This window comes from Phoca vitulina, unplaced genomic scaffold (assembly GCF_004348235.1).
Source record: "Phoca vitulina isolate PV1807 unplaced genomic scaffold, GSC_HSeal_1.0 scaffold2, whole genome shotgun sequence".
Classification (NCBI taxonomy): domain Eukaryota; kingdom Metazoa; phylum Chordata; class Mammalia; order Carnivora; family Phocidae; genus Phoca; species Phoca vitulina.
The window spans coordinates 92,603,566-92,629,186 of record NW_022589705.1 but is presented as its reverse complement, the minus strand read 5'-3'; the positions used below and the strand labels follow the sequence as shown (position 1 = coordinate 92,629,186).

Below are 25,621 nucleotides of genomic sequence, written 5' to 3'. Positions count from 1 at the left end.
TCTCTTGACCCAAAATGAGATGGAGAAGGCCATGGCCTGTGGACTGTGTACCAGACACTGTATACACTATCCTACTGATCTTCACGACCACTCCTCGAGGTGAGTATTGTCTCTGTTTTATAGGCAAGAACGCTGAGACTCAGAGAATTCAAGCAGGTTGACCACCATCACCTGGCCAGTGGCATAGCTATAAATGGACTCAAGACTTTGACCCCAGACTCCATGCTCCTAGCCAACTGCGCTGCAGGCCTTAGCTATCCATGGATTGAAATAACCATGATCATGGGTCGCCTGGGTGGCTCAGTCAGTGAAGCATCTGGCTCTTGATTTTGGCTCAGGTCATGGTCTTGAGGTCGTGAGATTGAGCCCCACATCAGGCTCACATGCTGGGCATGGAGCCTGCTTGGGATTCTCTAGCTCCTTCTCCCTTCAGCCCTCCCCCTCAAGAAAAAAAAAAAAAAAGCTTTGAAATGACCATGATCACAAAATCCCCAGGGGACGAGGGGAGTCCTCTGCACTTGGCCCACTAACACCTGGTCCCACGGGGGTGTGGTGGTCTGGTTGCATTTCCTGACTTAGCGAGCATGATGAACAGCTGACTCTGGACTGCCCATACACATTGTGGGAAGGAAAGGGTTAGAAGGAGCAGAGAACACAGCAATCCAGCGTGGGGGGATGAAATCAGCTTAGAGCTTTAAAGGAAAATCAAAAGACAAAAAAACCCCACATCTACCAACAATCCATCCAAGGCTGAAGAGAATGGATCACACCACCTCCGGCCTTCTTGCCCCATGTGTGATGAGGTGCTATGTCCCCAGCAGCACAAAGGGACAGGAGAGTGTGGGCCTTACATCCTGACTTCTCTGAGCCATACTTTCCTTATCTATAAAAGAGACGTGATTATTCTCCAAGGGCCTGTCGTGAAGATTGAAGAGGATGGTGCAGGAAAAATGCTTGGTACGGGGCTTGTCACACAGTAAGTGCTCAGCAAATGTTGACTGTGGTCGTTATCAAGGGAAGGAATAAGTGTAAAGGAGGGAAGGTGAGGAGTTTGGAGGTGTTTAGGGGTGTGGGGGGAAGAGAGGAAGGAAAACAAGGGGGAGGAGGAGGAGCAGTGGAAGGGCCGGGAGAGAGGAGGAGGACAGGGAGGATGAAGAGGAGGAGGCGGGTAAGTGGACATGCCACCAGCCCGGCTCCCCAGGCACAACCGGCCGTGTGAGCCTGGCCCGGGCTGCTGCCCCACGTGGTCATTAGGACTATTCACATATTCCTCCTGCATCCTGCTGCCGTATCTGCCAGATGTGGCTCTGGATGCCAGTTAGAACAGCTGTCCCCAGACGTGCCCAGCTGCAAAATGAGGACTCAGAGGTGTTGGGAAGGACACAGAAGACTTGGAGGGATGGCCAAAGGGACAGTGCTGTCAGGAGCCAACCACACCACTGCAGTCACCTGTCCTGGGCCTTCGTCTTCTCATAAATGAGAAGCTAGGAGTCGGCCTGGCATTTTGTGTCAGGTGATGTCTGCAGCTTGCAGCCCTGGCTCCTGCATCTTGTCCTGGGAGGGATGAGTATGACCCTGTCCTTCTGGGTCCTGGGGACTGTCCTGCCATTTTGCAGGATGGCCCTTCTAGTCTCCATGGAAGAATGTTATCAGACAAAGCAATTCTCAAATTAGAATGCGAGCTCTGTCTTAGCATGTTGCCCTTGGTAGATTGGGGCTCAGAGAGAGGCAGTGACTTCCCTAAGGAAGAACAGGCAGATTAGCTTAGTTGTGTTTTAGACCTAGGAAGGGGACTCTGAGAGTGGGCACCCAACAGGGACCTAGTTCCTTGGGGAGCAGTGGAGTGAACAGATAAATGTGGTATCTCCAACATCAGGCAAATCTTGGTTCAAATCCTCTCCATCACTGACTCTTCTGTGAACTTAACCAAGTCCCTCACCTCTCTGACCCTCAGTTTCTCCACCTGTGAAATGGGAATAACAATGTGGTAAAGAATCTGAGCTATAGAATCAAACTGCCTAAAGCTGAGTCCTCAGTATTTCCCTGCCATGTGACCTGAAGCAACTTACTCTCTGAGCCTCAATCTTCTCACCTGGAAATGAGGATGATAAAGGACTCACCTCCTGGGGTGGTTGTGAGGTTAGATGAAGTAATACATATATGGGGCCTGGCACACAACAAACTGTAGCCATTAATTATTAATGATGCTGATGTTGTCAGTAGCATCCCTTGCTGCCTAAAAGGTATTTTAACTGCCTGAGCACTGATGATCTCTCTACCAGCCCTTCATTCCAGCTCAGGGGCCCTGGCCACAGAGCTCTCTGGCACAGAACATTCCCCACCCTCCCACACTGGATGTGCCGGAATAAGAGCTGGTACTGGGGCAGCCCATCAGAGCCATGCAGATTTCTGACTGGGAAAATGCCAAAAAAGCTCTTTCTTGCTGTCACTGCTGAGGCCCAGATGGGGCCTGGTGGTCAGGGTTAAAGCCAGCTTGGCTTCTGGCGCCAGTAGGCCAGCCAGGCTGAGGCAAAGGGAGGCACTGGCCAACTTGTACCAGGAAGCTGAGGCCAGAGGGACAAAGGGTCAGGGTAGGGTAGGGTTTGGGGTGGGGGAGATGGGGCTGGAATTCCATGCTGAGTCATGAAAGAGTTCACACCCAGGCAGGTGCACGAGGAGCCTTAGATGTTCCTGGGGAGGGGCTGGGAGACAGGCCCTATACATAACCCTACTCTCTAACACTTAGGCAATCCCTCTGGGCACTCAGAGACCCACCATGTGTAACTGAGTTATTCTTGAATGTCAGCATTGCTCACACTAAGTTATTCTTGAACATCAGCATCATCACACCATCTCTGAGGATCGAACTGAGTGGCCAAGTCCATGTCCCTCATCCCTTTGCCCTCACCTCAACCATGGCCCAGGTGTTTGGAGGCTGGCATCTGCCGCTGTTTGTGGTCCTGAAACACCCCACCAGTGAGAACTGTGCTGGGGACTTCTACCCAGCCTCTCCCAAGTAGTTCTGAACCAGGTGATGATCTTTATTACCTGTCTTGATAAGAGGTAAGTGTTTTCTTTTACTGATGCATAACCAACAGATTAGTGACTCTAGGCTTAACTATTTATGTAACTGGTTTCATGGTCTCTTGGCAGTTCCATTACATTTACCGCTGCCATTCACCCCTGAATAATTGGGGATTCTACACTCCCCATGGCCTCCTACCCATTCTAAACTCATTCCTTCTGCTCATACTCTTCTAAAAAAATCAGTTAGAGGGGCTCTAGAGCTCACTAGGTTTGTGTCCTCATTTGTCAGGTCGGAACAAGAGGCCAGAGTGGAAAGGACACCAGGACCACAGTGGAAGTTACAACAAACCTGGGTTCAGCATCCAGGTCTCTTAACTCCCCATCTACCTCATTCCCCATTGCCTCCCATGTCTGCTCCCCTGCCAAGGGACAGGGGACCCACAGGCAGCATGGACTCTCCTGCCAGGGCTCTGTCCATATAGAACAGAATACCATTTATTTCCAGCTCATCCCGTGCCACTTAGTGTGTTGCTATGTGCTTCTGCATAGCATTTCCCTGAATCTCCCTCCATGAAGAGGTGTGACCACCATCCCCAGTTTATAGATAAGGAAATGAGCTCAGAGTCATGAAGGGATTTTCCCAAAGATGCAAACCTAGTATGTGACTGAACTGATTCAAACCAGAACTTTGGGGACATTTCTGATCTCTCCCTTGCTGGGACTAACAATAAGACCCTCAAGAAATCTATTTAAAACGTTCAACCTGGAGGTTGTATTCTCTCCTATATAGTGGGATAGTCTTTGGCTAGTGCCACACAGTGGGCTAAATCTTTGGCAGGGTCTTGCTCCTTCCTGCCGTTGCTTTGGCCCTGCTATGTGTAATGCCCCTCAGGGTCTAACCCCTGAGTGACTTCCACTCTTGAAGACCTAGGGAAAACTTGGTCTTCTCCAGATGCTGGGGTCAGAGCAAAGGCGCCTAAAACATGAATGGAGAGTAGGGTGGTACTGGGGGAGAATTATGCAGCAGAGTGAATATTGTAACTGGCTTTTTTTTCAGGACCTGGGTGTCTGCAGGCCCAGGCACTGGGGCTAATTGTTGCAGGCAATTAATAACTTGGATTGTATTCACTCTGGTGCAGGCTGCTTGTTTCCTTGGAGGAGGCAGGCAAGGCTGGGAAAGGAGTGCTAGGTCTGGCTGCTTGCAGAATTCTGGAGGTAGGAGGAGAGGGTTGCCATCTGTCCAGCCTCCCCCAGGCCCTGTCTATCCCAGTCTGGCCCTATCACCTTTCTCCAGACCTTTCTATCTTCTCTTGAATTATTGGCCCCTCTACCCTTTGCCCCCCATAAGCTCACACTCACCTCCTGAACAGAGCTCCAGGGAGAAGGAGGAAAGATGGTGCCTTGGTAGAAGCTCAAGATTGAACCCAGGGAGGCCTGGGTCCAACCCAACTCTTCCACTAACTTCCTACATGACCTTGAGTCAGAAATTCATTCACCATGAACATGGGCAAGTTTCCTGAGCTCTTTTGCACCCATTATATCAAATGAAGTGCAGTCAACCCTGAAAGTCATGGAAAGAGGGAATGATCATTCTACCCATCTCTATATATAACTATAACAACATATAACTATATATGTGACTAATTATCAGATGGTTGTCTATAAATCCGTGCTCCACCTCAGCTGCAAAGATCATTGCCGGCATATTATAGGCACAGATCATTATACTCCCATTTTGCAGCTGAGGAAACTGAGTCTCAGAGAAATGAAGTGACTTATCCAAGGTCATAGAGTTAGTAAAAGACTTCTACATCTAGAGCTTTTTTCCAGCACACCCAAGTCCACTTGCCTCTACTCAACGGTTTCCTGGAGAAGTGAGACTAGAAGTTGGGGCCAAGAGCTCCAAAGTCAGTGTGTTAGCAGATTGAAGAGATAATTACTTTTAAATGTAATTATTCTATTCCTTAATGCTGGAACAGTAGAACAACTGTCTTAATCTACCATATTTTTCAGGATAAACAATTCCAACCCTCTCCATATACTCTTCCCCTGAGCTGCTCAACCATCTGCTGAGAGACTTGGTTTGTACACAGTTCATCTCATCAGGGGTGGGGCAAAGAAGTGAGAAGGGTTATGGTCACCTTCAGCAACACACCTCCAGGCCTTCTCTTGCTCAGCAGGCCATCATCATCATCATCACCACCACCACCACCACCTAATATTTATTTAGAGCTTGGTTTGTGCCATACACTGTGCTAAATGCTATTTGTGCACTGAGATTTACTCATTTAATAAACTCTTTATAACCACTACTATGAGATAAGTACTTCTCCCACCCCCATTTTATAGACAAAATAACTGAGCTCAGCAAGGTGAAGTGACTTTCCCAAGGTCACACAGCTGGTAAGGGGTGGAACAGAAACATGGCTTTATTGGGAGTGGTGGACTCAGAGATTGGGCTCAGAGGCCCTACTTCAGACATAGTTGGAGAGAAAATGAAAACAGAAATAAAGGGATGGGAACGAAGGACAAAGCAGCCCTTTATAGCTCAAACACCTTACAAAAGAAGCTTTCAATTAGTCCTGAAGACAGAGTATAAGGGAAGCCGCTTATCGGCAGCAAGAGGCATTTAAATCAGATCCAGGAAGAACTTCCAGCAGACAGCACTGGAGCGGCAGAGGGGGTGGGGAGGTGGGGGGGTTAGGGGGTAAGGTGGGGGTACGGACTGTGGGAGATGGAGAATCTCAGTCTCTGCCACCTTTCTGTTGGGCAGATCACTGAGGCTTCAGGGAGGTGCCCTGAGGTTGGGCAGGGATCTCTGAGTCCAGCATCCCCAGTCCCCCATAAACACTCGTCCTACAGGCAGAGTGGGGAGTGGAGGGAAGGAAGTCTGAGGATGAGGCCCTGCGAGGAGGTTTCTCATGACTTTCCGAGCCCGCACCAGCTAGGGCTGCCACCACCAGTTCCACTTTATGGCAGGCATATTTCAAAGGCCCGGTTCCATTTGCATTTTTAAAACTCTGTTGATTGCCTGGGAAAATTGTATCCTTTCAGTGTTCTCGGGCATCACACTCCCTACCTCCTCCCCCACTCCGTGGGCCTCTGCCTCTGCATCCTCGGTACCCAGAAATCCCTGGACAAGGGCAGAGCAAGCCCATCTCCCACTGGAGATCATCTGGAGACCCCTGGAGGCAGCAAGGACTTGGAGCAGGGTGTGGCCAAAGTGGCCACAGCTGTGGCTAGCTAGGTGGCATGAAGCTAGGACCCCCATCTGCTAAAAATAGTTCCCAGGGGAGCGGGGACTGTGTCCCAGGTGTGGGCCAAGGGTGGCATTCCTTGTGGCATTCCCTGTGGATCTGTCAGACTGAGAGCAACAGTGCAGGAGGCTTGGAGAACTTTGAGGAGGCTCCTGGAAGCAGCCATCAAACCAACTGAGAAGAGTAAGCCATTCACCCAGCAAAGAAAACCCTTTGCTCTCAGCTGGGCTTGGGAACATACTTTGTATCTCCCCTATTGCTCCCTTAAAAACCAATCTTTTCTCTGTTCTCCTTCCTCCCACCCTCTCCCATAGCTTCACATTTTCTGGCTTCCTTCTGGGATGTGGCAAGAGAGACCAGAAGTGTGCACCGTGGCGCTAGGTCTGTTCCTTTGTACTCCTATGTCAGATTTGGCCACTGATCTTGGGGGCAGCAACACACATACTCCCCACTTCTCAGGAGAGGCCTTCTGTCTCTGTCTCCCTCCCCTCCCAGCTCAGGGTGGCAACCTTGGAGTCAGGAGCTGCTTCCAACCCTAAATGTCTTCAAGACCAGATGATGCCACTGGGAGTCTCCTAACAGGCTTGGCTAGTCTGGCAACGGCTCCCCTGAGGATCCTGAGCACATGGGGAGTGAGTGCTGGGGCAGGGACACTGGCTCGGGCCATTTGCTTCTGCATAGATGAGCTCTCAAGGCATCCAGGGTCATAAATACCAATGTGTCCAGTTGGCAGTGAGCCAGTGGGTACAGCTCCCAGGGACTGGATACCACAGAGCAGGAATGGTAAGTGAGCCACAGACCAGGAGCTCCACTCAGCACCTTAACATTAGAGGTGCCCTCAACTCAGTTTTCCTCTTTTATTTTTTTTATTTTTATTTTTTTTTAAGATTTTTTTATTTATTTGCGAGAGAGAGAATGAGAGACAGAGAGCATGAGAGGGAGGAGGGTCAGAGGGAGAAGCAGACTCCCTGCCGAGCAGGGAGCCCGATGTGGGACTCGATCCCGGGACTCCAGGATCATGACCTGAGCCAAAGGCAGTCGCTTAACCAACTGAGCCACCCAGGCGCCCCAGTTTTCCTCTTTTAAAGAGAAGGGCTGGAGAAACTGGCACGGGTTGAGTACCTGTGTGTGGGTATGGGGCTTGGTGTTTCATTTTAGAACTCTCTCGTGTTCTTATCTCTCCCAGAAGCTGGGAACTTGCTGCAGGCTGAGTTGGGTTCCCCCATCTCTGTCTTCCCTGCTCCTCTCCGCACACACTCTGAAGATGTATGATAAACTGGCTCACCCCTCACACAACAGTGGTGGTGGCCTCCCTTCTTCCTGGCTTCTCTAAGTAAAACCTCTCCATTCTGCAGCTGGGGTGCTGTGGCTACCCCGCTTTTGAGGCGACCCCCTCGGCTCTCCCTCAGTGACACCAATGCTGATGCCTTCTGAGCCCTGATGGAGAGAAATGGGCCAGGCACTGGTCTTTGCTGCCCGGCCCCTTCTCCTTGTGGCCTTTCGGACAGGGGTGTCAGGCAGACCACGTGCAAGAGCTGGAGGGATGCCCGGTCCCAGGGGCTGGCATGGCTCTGGGCTCTGGTGCCAGAAAGGTGGATGAAGGAGGGAAGGAGGGACGGCGCCAGGAGCCCGGGTTTGGCAGCTCCCTCTGGAGAAGACCCGGGGATGCCCTCGATTGTCCAGGCGGCTGGTGATCTGCCAAGGCTGTGCGGATCGGGAGACAGGAGCGCAGGCGGGAGAGACCTGGGGACCTAGGAAACTTGGGGTCGGAGCAGGAGTCACGGCCTGGGCCGTTTGCAGAGGCGTGCATCGACCCCCAGGGGTCGCTACGCCGCTCGCAGCCCCGCCCGCCGGCATTGTGAGCCCGGTTGTACCACTGCGCAGCTCCCGCAGGGGGAGCGGCGGCCACCGCGGCGCCCGGCGGCGGGCTCCAGAGACAGCAGTGAGCGGCGGATCGCAGGCCCTCACCGGCCACTGACGCGAGGCCAGGCGGCGCGCAGGCCGGAGGCACCAGTGGCTGGGGGGCGGCGCAGCTCAAGAGCCTGCCCCGGACACCCCCACACCCCGTGGTAGGAGCCGGGACCCAAACAAAGGCGGGCGGCAAATAAAAGGCGGCGGCGGCGCTGAGTGCTTGGGTTGTGCGCTGGGAACCAGGATCAGCATCACGCTGTGCGCGGTCTGTGCTCTCTGGAGCGGAGTGGGGAACCCCGGCCTCCTGCAGCTCCGAAGAGCTTCTCCCTGAGACTTCCGCGAGGGGACAAGTCCTCACGGCGGGGTGGCCGAGCCCCCATCCCCTCCGGTGTGCCTCCTTCCCGCGCCCGCGGCTCAGCCAGCTCAGCTTGGCAAGCCGAGGTGAGTGCGACGGCCGCTGGGCGCCATCCGGGTCGGGGCTGGGGGATGCATTGCTCAGAGAAAGGGGCAAGCCCTCCGCGCCGACCCCACCCCGGCCTGCGCGGGGCTGTGTGTGGAGTTCTCTTGCTCTCCGGCCAGCCTTGGGTGCAGGCCTTGGCTTCCCCGGGAAAGCCAGCTGATGGTGGGCAGAGCCCGGAGCTTGCCCCCCGCGGCCGGGCCCCAGCTCCGCACCAACTCCTCCCGGGGCCGGAGCAGCTTCTTCGTTGTGCATGGGTCAGTTTGATGTCCACAGTTGGCGAGATTTCCGATCTCCGGGGAGGCTTCCGACCTCCAGCCCCCTGCTTGTCCTCGCGGGTGGATGACTGATTCCGTAAAAGTTGAGTGTAGGTCTAAAAGCCGCCCGGGATCCGGCTCTCGGCCCGGCTAGAGCGGAGGGAGGAAAAGGTTAATGACCTCCTCTCCATCCACTCCCCACCTTAGCGCACTCGTGCTTTCGGCCGGACATTTCCCGAGTCCTGGAAAGCAATTAACCTGGCTGCAGGTCCAGTTGGGCGCGCGGGAGCTCTGGGGCAGACTGGGCGGGCGGTGGAAGCGCGATAGGGTCCCCGGGCCCTGCCGAGACGCGAGTGAAGGTGGAGGTGGGCTGAGCAGCGGGCAGTGGCGGCGCTGAGCTTGGGGTAAGATTCCTGGTGTGAGTGGCGCGGAGTCCCGTGAGCCAGCCCCGCCGCTGGGAGAACTTTTCCCAACTCCCCGGGGAGACCTGCAGCTGGACTGGCAAGGCGCCTCCAAGGAAGACTTGGAGACTTCCTTTCTGAGGCCCCTGTCTGCTCGACAGCTGGCGCCAGGCTCCTGCGGTCCCCCTGAGGCTGGGCGCAGGTGCCCTCCTGTCCACGCCCCGGGTTAGCACCGCGGACAGCGCCGCGAGCCGGCCTTGGAGACCCACAGCCCCCGCGCCCGCCCACGGACCCACGGTCCTTGGGAACACTCACACAGACGTACAGGCCACCTGCAAACCATCCCCACACAGACTCATAGTCCACTCATGCAAATATATATCCACTCACAGTCCACACACAGAGGGACGATCCATCCACTCACACGTGGGCAAACTCAGGTCTTCCCACAAGCGCTAGTATCTGCGCGCCGTCTTCCTCCAGGTCATGCTGTCTCCGGACATCTTTCTAAGCCCCAGACTCCAGACCTCCTCTCTGGGTGCTCGCAGGGATACCCAGTGATTCACAGAGCTGCTCAGGCTCCCCGCACAACACACACATACAGACACACACTTCGTTGGGGGGGGGGGGGGGAGAAATCCCCCCCGCCCCCCCGCCCCGCCATGCAGACCTGAGCAGGAAGCCGGGCATCTGCCAAATGGAAGGAGGCTATGGCCCAGTGGAAGCTATGGGCAGAAGCCTGGCCTTACAGAATCTGGATTTTAGGCTCAGAATCCATTTTGCTCAGCTCACCACCCCCATGCCTGCTCCCCTTCCTCAGACCCTACTCCAGACAAATCTTCTACAACCAGGGTACACGCCCCTCTTTCTGCATCATTTTTTGTTTGCACTTTCTCTTTGTTTCCCTGCTCTGTTCTCCTCCCCCATGTATCTCTCCCTCCTTTTTTTTTTTTTTTTTTTTTTTTGTCTTTCCCAGTTCCTCCTTCCCAGCTGCCTTCACTCTCTCACCAACTTTCCTTCAGCCTGGGTCTGACCCCAGTCGGTCTTTGCTCCATTCTGGACACAGCTGACCCTTAGGGGGAGCCGACTCCATTCTCCAGGTAGATTTTATGCCTCCACTCCCCTCTCTGTGAAAGTCTGACACCGCCCCCCTCCCGGCCCATGGCCTCAGCAGCTTCCGGCCCCTCCCTGGGAACATGTCTAGGGCCAGATGCCCCAGAGCCCCAACAGTCTCTCCAAGGGGCCAGGATTCCTCTGTTCTGGAATCACAGCAAGCCCCCACCCTATGGGGATTTTGAAGGATCTGGTACCCATGTTCTGGCTTCCCCTTTGATACCTCTTCTGCTATTGCCCTTAAAATCCAAAACCATGTTGGAAGAGCAAGAGTCCCAGTGTGATGTGGTGGAAAGAGCACTAGAGTGGGAGTAGGGAGACCTGCATTCTAGTCTCAGCTTGGCCACAGTCTCCCAGTGTGTCTTTGGTCAAGTTATTTCCCTTCTCTGAGCCTCAGGCTTCCCATCTTTGCAAGAACAGGGCTGGCTGAAGTGACCTTCAAGGGTCCCTGTTTGGTCCTAATAATGTGGAACATGAACTCACTCTTGAGTGTGGGTGGGATTGAAAATCAGGGTTCTAACCTCAGAGCTTATAGTACCTTTCCCCCCTGCTCAAAGTACCCACCACTGGTGAATTCATCCTGTCCCCTGAATGAGGGATGTTCAGATAATTTCCTTTATAGGACCAGAGATGTCAAGTAATTTTCTTGAGGTCACATTGCTGCAGCGCATTCTCCATTGAGGCGGACATTGATTCTGCATGAACCACTGGTTCTGCTGGTGGATGCTAGGTGAATGAATGAATGAATGAATGAATGAACAGAAGAGTAGGAACTTCAACCTGGATCTCCTGACCCTCAGAGCCTTAGAATTATGGTTTAAGCCCTTTTCTCTGACAGTTTAAACACATTTCTCTTGTCTCTTCATCTCCCCTTCACTCATCTGGTCATCCAGGCAGATGGAGTTGTCTGAGTTAAGGTCCTTCCTCCCTAAGTTAAGGTCAACTCTGGGCTGGTTGTAAATGACCACAGAGAAGGGACTCGCTGAGCACACCTTTAGAGGCCTGCCTGGTGGGTAGGGTCTTGGCAATCAGCCCCAAGTCCCTAAGACCTGGATCATGTCAGATGTCCATGGGCAGCTGGCCAAGATCTGAGGCCAGGAGGGAAGAGAGTCACTGCTGCCATCTGACTGAGTGGCCACTTCTTACAGCCCCACTAGCTGAGTACTGCAAAATTGCCTTTACAGATGAGCACAGTGAGATGCTGCAAAATGAGATGGTTTCTGTAAGGGCAGTCTTCCAGGCCACTGTCAGTCATAAAAATAGGCACCCAAAAGTGGTGGTGGTGAAAGCAGTGGTTGATAATAACATTATTGGTGTTGATATTGATTAGCCTCTTTGGTTTTTTTCCCCCTCTTTGAAATTGTTTCCCCACCTGAACCTCTTCTACTCCTCCCCCACCCACCCAAATATGGAGAGATGGAGGGCTGGACCAGTGAGGCAGGGGTGTCTGATTGTTGGTGGATCCTAGCTGAGAGAAAGCTTGTCATTTTAAATCCTCCTCCCCCTGCCCATCCTCCCCCACCAGAGCATGTCTCCTGCCAGAGGAGCGGGGAGGAGTGTCAAAGTCTGTCAAAACACCCTTCCAAGCTGGGTTCCAAATGCAAAGCCCAGGGAAAATAAATAAAGAGGGCAGTGTCGGCCCGAAATAGAAACATGCACCAACTCACAAATATGCATGTTTTCTGAAAGTCGCATTTCACGGGCAGACAGTGGAGCTCACACTCCAGCTGCTCGACAAAGGCCAGAGGCATGGACACTGCCAGGATAGCCCAGGGAAGGGGGCAGAGCCTCCCCCAGTGAGCCAGCTCCCTGCTTGGCCACAGGGAGACCAGAAGGCCACTCCTGCTCCTCACCAGCTGGAGGGCACATGGGTGGGAGGACGGCAATTAGCGTGTGTCTGTGTGGTCATCAAAGCTCTTCGGAAATGGGCACCATTCAAGGCTAATGGCCTCAGGTCCCCTGCCTTCCAATGGGAGCAGCAGGCTGGTAATAACAATGCTGACAATGAGACTGCCATTTGTTGAGTACCTACTAAGTATTTACATATACTATTTCACTCAACCTTGTAGCCACCTCATGGAGTAGGGATCATTATTCCCATTTAATATACAGGAAAACCAAGGTTCAGAGAAGTAAAGAGGCTTGCCCAAGGTCATACACCTAGAAGAGGCCAAATTAGGGACAGATTTTTATGGAATAAACCTAAAGTCCCTATTTTGCCCAGTACTCTGCTTTGTTTCTGGTATTCATCCATGTATCCATTGAATGAATAGCTTTTGTTGAGAAACCGTTTACATGATGATTTCCAAAAGAATGTAAATTCCTCTGCTGGCCCCAACAAGGGTGAAGCGTGAAGGGTAATGCTGTGGCCTGAGTTTAGCTCTGGCCATTTCTCAGGGACCGGGGGTGGGTACCTGAGGTTTCTGGGCCAGGGCTGGGACTGGGGGCTTTGCCTTGGCATCCTGGACTCTGTCCCCAACCACGGGAGCCCAAACCTGTCTGCCTGTGGATGGGCTCAGGTGGGAGCCCCTTATGAAGCTTGGACTAGGAAAAATGATTTAACTCTGTGAGATGTCAGGGCTTTAAGAGGCCTCTGCCAATGGGGAAGTGACTTCAGAGAGGGCAAGCTGCAAAGCATCACGCAGCAGTGCATTGGTGACAGACCCTGAATGCCAGGGAGCCAGGCTGGTGAGTGTGTGGGAAGCATCCAAGGGCCCCCAGTGAAGGAGCTGAGCCAATGCAGGCGGTAAATGTAATACTTCCTTTCCAAGGGCAGGGGTGAAATGCAGCTGTCTTTCACTGCATTTCATACCAAGTCCTCTCCTCTGCACCCTGCACCCCCACCTCAAGCCTGACCCTGCTGACCTGCCCAGGTCCCCACCTATGTATCATCATAAACAGCAACACTAGCAAAAACAGAACTTTTTGTCATGTGCCAGGCACTGTGCTAAATGCTTTACACGCATTAATTGATGTGATCCCTACAACAACCCAGAGGTAGGTGTCCTTACTCCACTTCACAGCTGAAGGGACTGAGGCTAGAGAGGTTGACTCACCTGCCCAAGGTCACACAGCTAGCCAGGAGGTAGGTGGAGCCCACAGAGCCCCCGTTAACAGGTTTATTCTGGGGGGTAAGGAAGGGGAAAATCCGAAACTGAAACCAAGGGGAAGGAGGAGCTGATGGGCAGCAGCAGGCTATTTATATTACACTTCCAGGTCTTGTCACGCTTGCCGGCATTTGTGCCAGGAAGAGCTGTGTCCCTGCCAAAACCTGGAGGGAAGAAGCCTGATTCAGGGTCCTGGGACCATCCCCTGGGGGGCTTTACTGAAGCTTCGGGTCTGGGTATGTTTCTCCCTGAACTCAGGGGAGAACCCACTGGGCAGGTGGAACCCCTGGAGCATGCCCTTGATTCTGGCATCCTGCTTCCTTCCTTTGTTCCTCCCTCTGAGGGAACCGGACTGGGAACCTGGGAAATTCAGAAAAAGCCATCACATGGCAGATCTAGGGTCTTGCTGTATGCAGTGAACTTGACCATTGGAAATGAGGAGGTGGTGGGGACAATGAGAAGGAGTGGCTTGGATTCAGATGCCAGCAGGTGCCATCTAGGTCTCTTATAGGGGATGCTCCTTGGAACCAGGGAGTGATGTCCTGGAAGACAGTGTCCAGAGGCTTAAACCTCCTCTACCAGGAAGAGTCTTCTCCTTAACCCCCCACCTCCATCCCACAAGTGTCTGCCTGGGCAGCCCCATTGTGTGCCAGGCACTGGGTACAGAGGTGGAAAAGCCTGTCTCGTCCTTGTAGGGCTCACCAGAGTCTCCCATCCCCACCCAGCATCTCCTGCCTAGAGCAGAGGTGATGATGGATGAAAGCGATGGCTCCTCTAGGTCCCCTACCAGAAGTAGAAGAGGGACCCAGGTGTCCTCTGGGGCTCAGACGACATGATCCAAGCAAGCAGTCATTCCTGGGTTAGGAGAAAAGTTTCCCACGGGTGGTGCCTGCAGCACACTTGGGTGCTCTTCCCAGCTTGATGTCTTGGTGGGAGATGGGGTGTAGTAGAGAAGGCTCATCCCTGCCCAACCATCTGCCCCAGATATCTGACACACATACTGGCACCTGGACAATACATCCTCTGCCAAACCTTCTTAATAGAGGAGACGTGACTGCCAGCTGGAAGCTACTCCTATCACGGAGGAGAATGTGGTGATCTTCTTGTCTCTGGGGAAGGCGGCTTAGATGGGGCTGAGTTGGGCAAAGCGTTTGGCAAACTGGTGTTCCTGGGATGTTCGGGGAGGAGCATGTGTCCCTCTCCCCCATTCTGGCCTTTGCACTGTCCTGGAGGATTTCTCATGTTCTTGGCTGGGAGAGCTCTGCGAGGTGACCACTCCGATGACAAAGATGATGATGATGATGATGATGATGATGATTCTAATAACAGCCAACATATTTGGAAAGTTTACTACTTGCCAGGCACTGGGCTTAGAGCTTTATAGATATTACAGCTTCATCTTCATACCTGCCCTATGAGGGCATCACTGTTAGTATTCCACTTTAAGGATCAGCAATGTGAAATGCAGAAAGATGAAGCAGCTTGCCGATGAGCAGTGGAACGTGGGCAGGCTGCCCTCAGGTGCCATAAGCACAGCCACCATATGATGATTGAGGCCTTGCTTTGGCCTTTATATTAACTTGATTTGGGTCTCTAAAGATTGCAACCAAAGTACCTTTGGATCCTTCAGTAATCTGAGAAATTTTTACGTATGGGGCTGTGTCCTGGTTGACAGGGCGACATGCATAGACCATTTGCTTCTTCACTGCCGAGCATCCAAACAGATCATGTTTCAGATGTCCAGATGTGTGCAACATCTGGCAGACTGGCAGGACTTGTCTGGCTTTCCTCCCGATGTTTCCCCCTTTCCATTCTGTGTAGACACAGCTGGGACTTGGATCCCTCTGGACATGACCGAATGTGTGAAATCCCTGGTTGAAAAGTATTTGCTGGCTTTAAAGCATCATCTTGTGACTTCCCAAAGGCAGGATGTTGGTTTCGGTTCCTTTCTGCCATCCAGGCCTGAGACACATTAGGCTAAGCTAGAGAGAAATCAGGCTTTGGAAAAGTGTCAGCAGCCAGAGGAGAAGACCCTGCCTTCCCTTCTTCAAGCAGAGAAGCTGGAAAGAAGCTGACTGGTGGAGAGCATTGCAGGTAGTAGGTGCTGCAGGTTCCTTGCAAGGGTTCCTGACTTTCTGACCCGGTCTCCAGAGGCTTTGAGCAGATGGTTCCAGAGTAACAGAGCCAGGAATTTATGATGAACGGGGATGTGTCAGCCAAGAGGCCCTCTTGGGCATGAATGAGCATAAGAATAAATCTGGGTTGGGAAGGTTCATAGAGCCTTCTGGGGAAAAGGAGTTCAAGATAAAGGCGATTTAACAACAAGTCTTTATTTTATATAGCGAGCACCAATGAGTGAATGAATGAAGACAATGAATGAATGAATCAGGGAGTGAGTGAATGAATGGGAAGTGGACTTCGACAGCCAGGTCCTGGATTTGATAGAGCCTGCCCCAAGTACTGACAAAGGGAAAGGACCTGTTCTTGTCTGCTGGAATGTCCTTCAGCTCAGGATCAGGAAGAGAGAGTCTGGGTCCTTGAACCTTGCCCTCTCACTGCACACCCCACCCCCACCCATTCTGCTGGACCCTCTGGTCACAGGGCCCCCCTGGCTCTGGCCATGGCAGGGATTGGAACCAGGGGCCTGCAAAGCTGATGGAGGTGGCAACCCCAGCACCCTGAGAAATCTGCAACGCTCTTCACCTTCCGAGCTGCTCCCCGAGCCCTAAACCGCCCCAGTTTCTTTCTTGTCACACTTCTGTGTCCTGGCCCTTTGGGGACTCCCAATGACAACTGGGAGGTATCTGAAATCTCATTGAGTCCAACTCTCCCATTTGACAAAGGGCAAACTGAAACCCAGGAAGGAAGACTAGCCCAAGATCACAAACAGATAGGAGACAGAGCCCCATTATTGTGGAAGGATTTGGGGAGAGTTCCCACTGACTTAGGATAACACTGCACCATTGAGCAGGGTGGGGATGGGGCAGAGAGGGACTGAGATCCTTGAGCCCAGGTAACTTCACTGGGGTCTCTCCTGGCCTCTGGGGCTGGGAGCAGCAGTTAGTTCCTGGGGCACTGAATCTCCCAAGCCTTTTATGGGAAAGGCAGCAGAGTTGAAGAGGGATGATAATTGGAGATCTGCTCTTCATCCCAGGCCCTCTGCTCTGACCGCTCAGCTCCAACCCTCAATTCCTGTCTCTGTAGGCAGCTGCACCTTCACGGAGTATGGGCCAAGGCTAAGAGCCAGTGTCAGACTCCCCACCCTGTCAGGGGCCTCTGTTCTGGCCTCATGTGCACAGAGGTACCAGGTACCCCTCCTAGACTGACCCCTCGACCCCCGACTATAGGCACCTGAGCTATCCATCATAAGTGTAGCCAGGAAGCCCTTCCCCGGAGCCACTGACCTGCGGGCACTGAAGCTGCATTTCCACCTAGACACCCAAGTTGATGAACTTGCTTGTTAGTCCATGATGCTTCTCTCCTCTCTTCCCTGGAGCCAGAGCTGTGCCTAGACTGCGGCCAGATAACTCTGGGGGCAGACACTGTGAGAGAGACAGAGAGAGACAGGGAGAGAGCAAGGAGGAGCTCACATGTGTGCACACCAGTGGGGGTCAGGAAGGCTGACTCCACATCTCGGAGAGTTTTCAACATGTAAGACTAAAAATCGAATATAGTGAGAAGAGTATCAAGCTTATCAGAAATCTGGTTCAAATAAATCCCTTTACTTCCTTTAGCCTCCGTTTTCTTGTTTGCAAATTAGAAATAATTCCTAAGACTTGGAAACCCATATGAAAATGATCTACAAGCTGTTAAGTTGCTGCATGGACACAAGATCATTCAGTCCCCCAGGATGAGAGGGCAGGGCGAGCGGTGGCTCTGGCCTGGGGACTCAAGGGCCCAAGCAGCCTCCAGGATCTCCTTGCTGAGCTCCTTGATGTGCTTTCATCCGGTGCTGGCCTTCTTGGCCCTCTGCAAACCCAGCAGCAGGGGCTGGGGGAGCCCCTAGGGTTCAGAGGGAACATTTGCCCTGAGGTTTCTCCCTTTTTTTCCAGGCAATCAGGCTGGGGTCCAAGCCTTCCTAGAACTCCATCCCAAACCAGTCGTGGTGGCCTCTCTGTGGGTTTGAGCACTTTGCATTATGTGCTTTGTATCTTTCAGCTTCCAGTTTACCCCCAAGCTTGTCTTTTGTGGTGTGGGGCTAAGAAGGGTCTTGCAATGTCCCTGGACCCACAGATGTGGTCTGGGTGTGCTGGGGGGAGGGGAGGGATAGTCTCCAAAGCCGCCCCCAGAGCTAAGACCCGACAGGCGGCCACCTGCTGTGTCCCAGCAAAACTGCTGACACTGAGCACACGCATGTCCCCGGGCCCCCCAGTTACACAACAGCTTCCGAATGGGATGAACGGGAGCCCTCTCCCCATCCGTTGTCTCCCCGTCTTGGGCAGAGACTGAGAATCCAAAGGGGGAGGGCTTGAGAGCATCTATCCTCAGATGGGGGACCACCGTTCAGGGGTATTAAGTGACTCGCTCTGAGTCACACAGCAGGTCAGTGGTGGGGGCGTCCCTACTCCCAGGCCCTGGGGCTGCTTTTACTGCCCAGATGGGCATCCCCTGCTCCTGCCTCCTTCCTTGTCCCTGAGCTTTGAGCTGCGGGGAGAGCTGGCTGGAGCCAGAGATGGTAGGGGAATTGTTCTACATATTTGTTAATCAGGTCTCAGAGAGAGAGAAGGACCCCAAGCTCATCATCCAAGAAGGAATCCAATTTGGCTTTTATGGCCATGGCTATTGGTCATATTTTGTGGGGATCTTTTTATTTTTTTTATTAACCCAGCAGTCCAGTGGGTCCTCCGGGTTCACACTGAAGTCCAGACAGCGGCCAGGACTTGGGACTGGGGGTGGGGAAGAGATGGTGGGAGGAGGACAGGCTGGCCAAGGTATGTAGTGAGGGTTTTCAGGAACCTTCTGACCCTTCAGGCAAGGGGTGCCTGGGGGCCTGGCTATATTTTATGGGCTCTGTAAGCGTTACTGGTTTTATTAAGCTTTCATTGCCTTTTCTTCAGAGATGCCAAGGCTGCTTGGCGGGCTCCAGGAGCCAGGACTGATGGGTCTGGGCCGTGAGGCCTGAGTTCTTAGACGACAAGAGGTGGAGTGGGGTGGGGGCAAGAGAGGGTCAGTCTGGGTGTAATTCCCCCTGCCAGTAGAGCACAGAGGCTAAAATGATGGGCTCTGACACTGGCCTGCAGAGGCCCGGACCCCAGCACCCCACCTCTGCCCACTGCCTCGTAGAGCTGAGGCTGGATCAGAGATGACATAAATAAATGAAGTGGCCAGCACTGGGCACATGGCATTGCTTGGTGGATGCAGGGCTCCCTGCCCAAGCCCCTCGCACAGCTTCTGCCAGACAGTAAGCCCTTGGCCTTCTATTTTCTTTCACTGCTCGTTGAAGAGCTGGTTGGCAGATCTGGGCATCCTGTTTGTATCCCTCTCTCTGGACATAAAGTCCTGGCCCAAATGCCATCATTTCTTCCCTCCCCACGGCTGGAGGAAGAGGCGCTTGGAGGAGTGAGCCCCGGCCAGAGATCCGGGAGCCTGAGTCCATCCTCAGGATCAGGAGTGTGGCGAGCCTGCAGAGAGGCAAGTGTGAGCCCCAGGGTGGGGAACACCAACGGCTAGACCACCTGCTGGAAGAAGTCTCTGGGGACTGGGGAGGGTGACCAGGGCAGCAGGGTCTTTCAAAGAAGGATCCTGGACCATCTGCAACAGAATCACCTGGGGAGGTGGTGTGACTAGATTCCTGGGCCTCACCATCCCCCCCCCCCCCCGCGCCCCGAGTCTGATTGACTGGATCTGGTGTCTGGCCTAGAAGTTTGTGTTTTAACAGGTGCACCTGGTGCCTGACCCATGTTAAAGTCTGAGGGTCTAGGAGGTAGAGAATGAGAGTCGGCTCCAGCCATGAGCAGGGGCCGGATTTGGGGCTCTCCCCATCTCTGAAGCTCATCACCATCATACTAACAGCTGTGACTCAGCAAGCTGGGTGTCACCATTGCCATTGTACAGATGAAGAAACTGAAACCCCAGGCCCCCCACGGGTGGCAGAGCTAGGGCTAGAGCCCAGGTTTATCCGACTGCAAAATCCATGTTTAGCTCCCCACCGCCACCCCCCAAAATCAGGCCCTGGTGCTCTCAGTACCCCATATCCTTCTTAGCGGTGGGGGGACAAGTTCTGTCCCCCTGAGCCCACTAGAGAGAACACAGAATGGGAGAGGGCGGCAGTGCTCCTGTGACCATTAATACTGGATTCCTCTGGTGCTGGCTGGGACGTTTCCCCGGGTGATATATTGACCAGAGCAAAGCTTGTTTGCCAGGTATATATTGAGCTGTTGGGCTTACGAGTCAGTGTCCAGTTTCCTCACCAGCTGTCAACCCGGGAGGCCAGCTGTCCTTCACGCACTCTATCTCCGCAGCTCGCCCTGCTCTGGGAAATGAGGGGCTGGACAGGCTCACCGCAGAGTCCCTGCTGACTCCCTCTCCCACCCCTCCTGGCTCCCGATAAATAAGCCCAGATTTTCTTTGTGGGAAGTGGTCATGTGCATCCCTCTGAACTTCCTGCCCTCTGCTGGCACATTTAGCTAATGAGGCTGGTGTTTCTTGGGGGGCAGGAGGTCTGAAGGGGCATAGGTGTAGGTGCTTGATTCAGCAACAGCTACAAAGCCAGGTTTCCCAGGGGCTGGGGGCAGGGAGGATGGGGGTGGGAGATTTAGGGTGTTCTTGCTGAGGGAAGGGCTCAGACGCCCTGAGAGCCACCTAACCTCGCCCCTCCCTCTATAGATTTGGAGGGCATTCCCTGGCTCCTTAGCCATTTTCATTTGAGATGCTGGGTAAGACTTGCGGCTTTTTGAGAGAAGACTCTAGGAGACACCTAAGATCTAGCTGCTAGGCTGGGGCTCCCTGCCTCACCTGTACTTTCCCTCTAGGGAAATTGTATTAGAAAGAAACAGAACCAATAGGATGTAGATAGATGGATGGATGGATGGATGGATAGATAGATAGATAGACAGATAGATAGATAGATAGATAGACAAAATAATTGGCTCACATAAGTATGGAGACTAAGAGGTCCCACGGTCTGCAATTGGCAAGCTGGAGACCCAGGAGAGCCGATGGTGGAAATTCCTGCCTGAAATCCAGCAGAGTTGAGACCCAGGAAGAGCCGATGTTTTAGGCCAAGTCTGAGGGCTGGAAAAGACCAATGCTCTAGCTCCAGCAGAAGTTTCCTCTTACTCAGCCTTTTTATTCTCTTCAGGTCTTCAACTGATTGGATGACGCCCACATTAGGGAAGGCCTTCTGCTTTACTCAGTCTCCACACCCACACATTGGTCCAAGTCTGGACATCCCATGGCCCAGCCACATAAAGTTAACCACCAACCCATGTTCCCATCAAAGGGAAGACCAGGCTTCCGAGACTGGTGGAGACTTCCTTTAAGTCATGCCTTGAGCTGTCACGTACCAGAAGCAGAACTGCTGACACCTGAGTGATTTCCGGCCTTGTGGGGCTCATGTGGGCTTGCTAAAGAGCTGTAGGTTTCCTCCATGGGTATTGACATCTCAGCTCTCAAGGAACTTAAGGGCTACCTGGAATGGAGAAAAGATCATGGGCTTCAGAATCCGAAGACCTGAGGTTCAAACTCTAGTTTCACCCCTTATTACCTGTGTGACCCCAAGGGAGTCACTTAACCTCTCTGTTTATTGTGCTGTCACATGGGGAAGCTTGTAATGCCTCCTTCGCAGGGCTGATGTGAGTACGAGAGAGGGTGGATAGAGCACCTGCACATGGTAGACATGCAGCTGATTATTAAACTATGATTATCTAAATGGGTGGCAGTTTCTGCATTGTGGCAGTTGGACTCTTGGCTTCACCCCATCCGTGTGATTTGGCCCCAATTTCACCACCATGTCTCTAATACTTCTGCAGCCTCCTGAGATGGAGTGCCCCAGTCTCGGAGAAGGGCTTGGGATTCGGGATGGCAGGCACATAGCTGGGGCAGCTGGAGGGTGGCAGACTCTCAGAAGATGGGGCATTAGGACTTAGGACATCGCTGCCCAGGAGGGACCGCCCTTCTCCTGTCCTCCCTTCTCTGCCTCAGATGAGCTGAATCCACCAAAGGACCAGACCCAGAATCGGGAAGCAGAGAAGAACACAATGTCCCCACTCCAGCATCAGGGGAAAATGGGACTGTTCAGCTCAAACGATCTCATTTTGAACTTGCGCCCAAATCTCTCAGCCGAAGGGTAGGAGAATCAAAGACCCCGAGATGTTTCCAAGGACCAGTGCTGCTGCATCGGGGAGACAAAACACCCCGAGACAGGAAGAAAAAGCTGATTAGCTCCTAATTGCTGTTAAATTATATATACATATACGTATTTTAAGTCGAATCTGCAGGTCTAATGTGATCTTTTTTATTACATTTTAACAGTCTGGCTGAGGTAAGGCAATGAAGAAGGAAGGTTTCTGTCACCCATCGTGGGGAGGAGGGAAGTTGTAACTAGGGCCGAAGGCAGCCTCTGGTGTGGGGCCACATCCCTGGGAGCCACTCCGCAGGAGAGCAAGGAGGGGCCTGGGGGTGTCTGTGAAGCAACATCGCCTCCCACCAAAGCCCCATTCTGTCCAGGTAGGGGAGTCCACCCAGCTTGGGACTTGAAGAATGCTTCTTTCCCTAGACCTTAAAAATAGCTTCCCCATTTGGCTCTTTGGGTGCACATGCCTGGTTGTTTCCGGGGACTGCCAACCCCCCCTCCCCACCCCCCGGCTCAGAATCTGGCGATGGAGCCGACTGAGCCCTCCAAGCCAAGAGTCCCGGCTCTGCCACTCACTCGCTCTCAGAGGTGGCCAGAATTGAACTCTGGGCCTCCCAGGAGCCCATGAGCCAAAGTGGACATACATCCACAAAACAAGCTCTCCTCCCTTCTCTTAGGAGAAGCAAGTGGGGCAGCTGCCTACAAGGAATGGTAGACCCTCGGAGCCTGGAAAGGAAGAACCTGGCCTTACCCAATAAGGGTAACATCGCCTCCCACCAAAGGCCCATTCTTACCCAATAAGAACTTGGGTAAGTCCCTTCTCTTCACCGGGTCTCAGTTTCCCTAGCTGGAGGATGAAGGAGTTGGACTGGCTACACTCTGGTGTCCCTTCTGGGCCCAGTGAGCCATAATCTACTCCCTGTTCATTTTAAAGACCCTTCTGTTCATCTCAGGGGAGCAGGAGATTTCCACACTTGCTCACTCATTGGGCATTCTCCAGGTCCTTCTGCTGTCTAACCAGGGTCTTTCCTGCTGCAGCTTGGTCACCCCTCCTCATTTTCTCTCCTTGGTAGATGGAACCCTCCTCCAAGGCTGATTATAGTAACTCCTCAAAGAGTTGAAGGTTGTTAGCAAAATCCCTTCCATGCATATACACACACATTCTATTTTTAAATAACAGTTATTTCTCACTCTAAAAGTAAGGCTGCACCTGATCACTGCAGAAAACTTGGAAATAGACAAGTATAAAAAAGAAAATAAAAATCACCCATAATCCTCCCAGACCGAGATAACCACTATAAATGGGTTTTTTTTTAATGCATATACATGTGGAATTATTTTTTCTGTTATAAAATTGAGATTATGCTTCAAATGTGTCTTTGGGTTGTCCCACACCTGGCCCTTAAAACTGGGCCAGGTTCTTCCCTTCCAGGCCCCGAGGGTCTACCATTCCTTGTAGGCAGCTGCCCCACTCGCTTCTCCCAAGAGAAGGGAGGAGAGCTTGTTTTGTGGATGTATGTCCACTTTGGCTCATGGGCTCCTGGGAGGCCCAGAGTTCAATTCTGGCCACCTCTGAGAGTGAGTGAGTGAGTGTGTGTGTGTGTGTGTGTGTGTGTGTGTGTGTATGCGACAGAGACAGAGCGGGCGAGGAGCAGAAGCAACCCCCAAGGGCCCACCCTAATGGAAGACCATAAAGGCACAATGGAAGTTGGCGCCGGGCACTGTGGAGCTGTCCTTAGCTCCTTTCCATGGAGCAGCTGGAGCTCCTTGCTAAGCTATCAGTTCCCATCATTTGAGAAAGGAAAATAAATGTGCAGTTTGCTGCGCACCCTGTGGAAGGGCCCGAGGAGGTGGTTGCCCACTGCGGCATCGCTGTCAGCCCCCACTTGCCAGCTGGGCCTCCCTGGGTTTGGGGAGGGTCTCTCAGATCTCACCCACCCTTGTTGGCCTGCAGACTAGGACTCCTCTGCAATTTGTACGGATGTCACCGCTAGAAGGACCTGGCTCTTCACCATCCCAATGCCAGATGGGCGAGACAGGGCCCCAAGAAGAGAGGGACATGCCCAAGGCCACACAGAAATTTGGTGACTGAGCCAGGCCTGCAGCCCTGGTGGCCGACCACCAGTCTGGCGTCATTTCCCACATGGCAGCTTTTCTTTCCAGGGGTGGACTGAGAAGGTGGGCATGCGGGTGGGAGGGGGCACAATAGACAAAGAACTCATCAAGTCCACTTCTTGCTTGTCTGTTTCATCCTCTTCAAGATCCTCCCCCCTGCCCCCAGGCAGAAGTAACCACACCCTCGGCCATATGTTTATATTGTTTGGTGACCATCCTCTGTCCAGGGGGAAGTCTTATCTAATATCTAAGTCAGGTTCTCCAGAGATTCCTTTGCCTTCTTTCATTCAACAATATCTGTTAAGCACGATCACCACCCCCTGCTCCCCACCGAGTACTTTAGGCCACATGGAACCCAGCAGGGAACATAACAGCGAAGTCCCTGATCTCTTGGACATGTCTACCCAGCTGTGGGGCTCTCACCAGGAGGCAGAATGGCTGTGCCCAATTTTCTGGTCACTTAAATCCAGCAAATGTTGTCTGCAGGGCATGGAGTCACACATGGGGGACAGGGATTCATTGTAATTGTTCCAGTTACCGTTACGATGTCAGCAATCATCCCCAAACTTAGTGATGTACGACAACCCATGCGTTATGCTCGTGGACTTTCAGGACAGGGTGCGGGAGAGGGTGGCTTAGCTCTCCTGCACAGTACCTGGGCCTCAACTGGGAAGACCTGAAGGCTTGGGTTACTCCTTGACTGGAGGTGTCTTTACCCACGTGTCTGGTGGTTGATGCTATCAGCAGGAGCTCCTACGTGTGGTCTCTCTGCCTGGGCTCGTCTGGACTTCCTCCCAGTGTGGCAGCTGGGTTCCAAGGACAAAGTGTCCCAAGAGAGCCCGGGGGAAGCAGCCTCTCCCATTGTCTCAGAAGTCTCAGAGCACCACTTCTGCTGTGGTCTCAACACCACCAACACCCCCACACCCCCGGATTCAAGGGGAAGGAATGCAGACATTAATTCTGGACGGGAGAAATCTCAGTCATACCATGAGAAAAGCACATGAGATAAGAGAGATTGCTGTGATCATCTATGGCAGATGCAATGGGCCACATGGGTCTGGCAGGAGTTCGCAGCCTTTGGGGAGAAGCAGAGTATACCGGGACAGTAGTTGTCATTTCCCAGGGACTGTGGTCAGCCTACTGTGTACATCATCCAACCACCTCTGTGAGGAGTACTGTTAGCCCCATTTTGCAGATGGGAAAACCGAGGCTCAGGAAGGCTACCCTGTCTGCCCTAAGTCATACAGCTAGGATCGGCACCCAGGTCTGTCTGCCTCCAAAGCCATAGTCTTTAACATTCTGCCTCGCCTGCCTTGTCCCTAAGTAATTTTTACCCCTGAAGTACGGTGAGAAGCTTAGGCAGGCAGCTGGGGGCTTCAGATCTGGGAAGCCTTCTTGTCACAGGTGACACTTGAGCGAGACCTTGAAAGATGCCTTAGACTCAGACACCTGGGGAAGGGAGTGGCATTCCTGGTGGAATAGCAGTGGGTTAGAGGATCCCCCAAATCACTTGGGGAGTGCAGCTGTGATCCAGAATCCTGGCCTTGGGATGCCCCCCTACACAAACACATCAACATATTATGAACTGTACACCCCAAAAGGCTGGGGATAGGGTGGATGGACCCCAGAAAAAAGGCACAAGTGGACCCAGTCCCTCCATCATATGCCATCGGCATCCTCCTT

At 52.9% G+C, this 25,621-nt stretch overlaps 1 protein-coding gene across 3 annotated transcripts in view; it reads left to right on the top strand.

Annotated features, from left to right (window-relative positions):
- Window positions 1-726: 726 nt before the first annotated feature.
- The window catches only part of DISP3 (dispatched RND transporter family member 3), a 57,252-nt gene continuing 32,357 nt past the window's right edge, over window positions 727-25,621 (top strand). For 2 of the 3 annotated variants that reach the window (XM_032393688.1, XM_032393669.1), the window contains exon 1: window positions 8,215-8,636. The gene's annotated coding sequence lies outside the window, so the exon portion shown is untranslated. Of the gene's footprint in view, window positions 977-8,214; window positions 8,637-25,621 lie in introns of those variants that run through there. The other variant, XM_032393677.1, reaches the window with a different exon arrangement.